The sequence below is a fragment of the Orcinus orca genome, chromosome 21 (genome assembly GCF_937001465.1).
Source record: "Orcinus orca chromosome 21, mOrcOrc1.1, whole genome shotgun sequence".
NCBI lineage: Eukaryota > Metazoa > Chordata > Mammalia > Artiodactyla > Delphinidae > Orcinus > Orcinus orca.
This window is the reverse complement of record NC_064579.1, coordinates 15,125,243-15,129,162: the sequence shown is the minus strand read 5'-3', so window position 1 is coordinate 15,129,162 and position 3,920 is coordinate 15,125,243.

Sequence of the window (3,920 nt, the reverse complement as noted above, 5' to 3'; positions counted from 1 at the left end):
AAAGAGGCTTTTAGTCAGTTGCTACTTTAGGACCGTAGTAGCTAGATTCTAATTCTCCCGAGATCAGTGAGGACCCCTCTCTAGGACTCTTCAGCACTCCCTGTAGACCTTTACTATATAAACTTTCTTTTAGAAGCATCAGACCACTTGCTATCTTCTAGAAAGCCTGGTTTGGTTTTTTTGGTTTTGCTCACTGCAGATTTGGGGTAGGAAAGTTTCATTATGAAAAGTCTCTTGCATTGACTCAAAAGCATTCTTAGGTTGTTAACAACTCTAGTCTATAAACAAAACAGATTTTCAGTGATTTAGGTATATGAAAGTATTTTGTAAACTGTAAAGCATTTAATAGATACTATGGGGCTTCCCTGGTGGCGCGGTGGTAGAGGGTCCGCCTGCCGATGCAGGGGACGCGGGTTCGTGCCCCGGTCCGGGAGGATCCCACGTGCCGCGGAGCGGCTGGGCCTGTGAGCCGTGGCCCCTGGGCCTGCGCGTCCGGAGCCTGTGCTCCACAGCGGGAGAGGCCACAACAGTGAGAGGCCCGCGTACCACAAAAAAAAAAAAAAAAAAATAGATACTATGAATTACTATAATTCTTAAGCCTCTTCTGGAACTGGAAAACATTAGCACCTAGATGTCATTTATGATTTAAGTAAATACCAAGATGTATTTCATTGTTCAAAATATGATAGTATATAATATTTAGTTTGTCTAACTGTATCACATAAAGATGGGAAACAAGAAAATGATTTAGAAAAAACTTAAAATATTATAGTCATAATATAATCATTATAATCATTCCATTCCATTGTATTATAATTATTTCAAGTATATACTATTATGGAATATTATAATTATTCCATAAATAGTCCATTTTAGCAATGATTTGAAATATAATTGAAATCATCATTGAAATAGCATTTCACTGGTTTTCCAGAATGAAACTCACAGATTATGACATTGAAGTAGCCAAAGAACAAACATATACCTTTCTAAACACCCAATATTCTGCCAGATACTGTTCAAGAGGGAAAAGGACTAGATGACACACGTTCTGCCATGAAAGTGTATTATTATTGGGAAGACAGGACAAATAGCTTAAAAATGACACAGGAAAATATATACCAGATTGCATAATTTACCTTCAAATTAGTTAAGGCTGTGTTATAAAGGACTTACCAGGCAGATATAGTATTTTTGCAAAAAAAAAATAAGAAAAAAGATTATTATTACCAGATGAAGGGTATTTTGATCAGGAAAGGAGGATACATTGAGAGCTCCATCTCTCATGCCATGAAGACTACTGCCTGGGATAATACTCATCTTAGGATAAACATTTCGTGTGCCTACAACACAAACTGAGTCAAAGAGGTCCTTTACTAAAGGGAGATTTTCATTGAATAATTATCTCCATTTACTAGCTTGTGAGATTTTGCCCTGTAAAACTAATTCAGTGTAGATATTGTAAACATAATTATCATCAACACTTCCATGTGTTTCTAGTAATTGAATGTCTGTAATAGAAAGTGGAAATTATGATCAGAAGTATTCTAACTTTACACTATTTTTCAGCAAATCCCAAGTTATTTAGTGTTTTATTTTGAGTATAAAGAGTTAAGAATTTCTAGAAATTAGCAGGCAAATTCATGGAGAAACTTCTAATCTTAGGTAGTCTATTTCTGAGGTGGGGACAGTCGAGTCAATAATGAATGAATAATGGAGATTTAAGGCAACAAATGTACCTTCTCTGATGCAGCTAAAGAATATGCACATAGATTTATAGACTATTGAGAGAAAGAAAGAGACAGTGCAAATAATAAAGATTTGACTTTGTTGTAACAATAAAAGAACTTCTATTTTTATTGTAACACTTTAAAATTTCCAAAAGCCCTTTAGGATTGATCATAATTCTTCTAAGCATCTATTTGAGTACAAACATTTCAACTATGTTTATTCTTGTCCACGTGTACTTCAGTGTATTACAAAGTCCTAGTATTGCTAGTTCTATCATGCATTTCAATTTTCAAGTTTACTATTAGCTTGATAGTAAATGATAAGTATAAACCACAAATTGTAAATTGGTCTGCTCATTTTCTGGTATTAGATCCTTCATATTCGTTTAACAATTTAGTAAGAAAACAATCTAACAAACACTGTTAGCTTCCACTATTTTACTTTCTAAAGAAATACATTTCAATCAACTGAAAAATTGTAGTAAAATTTCCTACTACATCACAGTCTCTGTAAAGGGAGGGAAGAGTAAAGGGTGCGTTTTGTTTTCGACTATATTTTGGTAACAGCACTTTCTGCCATAATTATATAGTCCTGATTTTAAAGCTTCAGTGCCTGGGATTTGCATAAAAATTCCTTATTCTCTGAGAAAACCAGATAGCTGAAATCTTTACTCTAGTTAAGACTTACCATTATTTTCAAATTCAGCTTAGTCTGCAGGCTGAGGTTCTATAAAACATCTTAAGTAGGTATCTCCTACAGTGAGTTTAGCCCAGATACTATATTTTTAGGTATGACTTGTCATGCTTTCTTGCTATTCTTTCTTTCGTTTTGCCCTTGAAAATATAAAAACTGAAATTGTTTTATTTCTCCAAAAGCAGTTTTTCTATTCCACAGAATGGCTATCGTCCTTTTTCTATGTTTGCTTCAACTGTCACTCTTTTTTTTGGCCTCTCCTGTTGCGGAGCACAGGCTCCAGACACGCAGGCTCAGCGGCCATGGCTCATGGGCCCAGCCGCTCTGCGGCACGTGGGATCCTCCTGGACCAGGGCACAAACCTGTGTCCCCTGCATCAGCAGGCGGACTCTTAACCACTGCGCCACCAGGGAAGCCCCAACTGTCACTCTTTAAGGCCAGCTTAAGGAAGTTTAAAAAATATCTTCAGTGCCTTTTTGGCCCAATGCTGAGAATAGTGTTGGTTTGTTTCTCAAGTGTCAGCCGTTCTCATCACATCCGACCCAAGGAACTTGAAAGAAGTTTTCTACAAAAGCTTGACAGAAAGGGAGAAAGTCAGCATCATTTTAAGTGTGCCACTGAAGCCTTACAGGTCCTGATGAGACAAATATTTGAGGACCCTGACATTAGTGCTGAGATTAAGCTTGCTACTGGATCTGAAATTACAATTTGTTTGCAACTCCTCCTGAATATACAGAGCCGCAGATGGGTGACACAAGGGACTTCCAACATGCTGTCAGAGCTCTCTGTGAACCCTCTTTCTAGTGAAGTGAGAGGACTCTCTTCTAAAGTTGACTTTTTCTCTTAAGCAAAAACATTTGTATATATTGTCAGAAAATTTTTTTTAAAATAATCTTTCCTCTCTCCTTTGAGTCTGTAAGTGAGAAGATATGTGCGTATCCAACTAGGGCAAGCTGTGTCCATCAGCTTCACCTTCCATACCTACTCCCTCGGTGAGTTCATAAACTCTGTGAGACTTTCCTAAAACTTTATTCCCAGATAAAGTGACCTTTCACTGCAAATTTAGCAACATGATTATTTCTGAGAGCTAGAGAGAGAGAGCTCTCTCTGTCTAGCTCTCAAAAATAATTATATATAAAGAGATAAATAAATATATATCTAGAGAGATGGATAGATATAGATGTACAGAGAGATAGATGCATATAGATGACAACCTTTCTGAATCCAAATGTGTTATATTCCCCCAATCCAATCTTTGTCACCTACTCCTTTTCCCCAGCGCCCTTACTTTCAGTATCCAGCTTTAATCACTCAGACTGCTTTGCCCCATGGATATAACCTCGGGACAATTTTGCTTTTTTATAATGCAATTGTTGGACATTAGCATCTCATCAGATATTTAGGATGCAGTACCATAGGAAGAACTTTCTAAGCAGTACCTAAATCTTCTATTTTCATGAGGAATGGAAGACGTGGGGGTACAAATTCTCATTCCA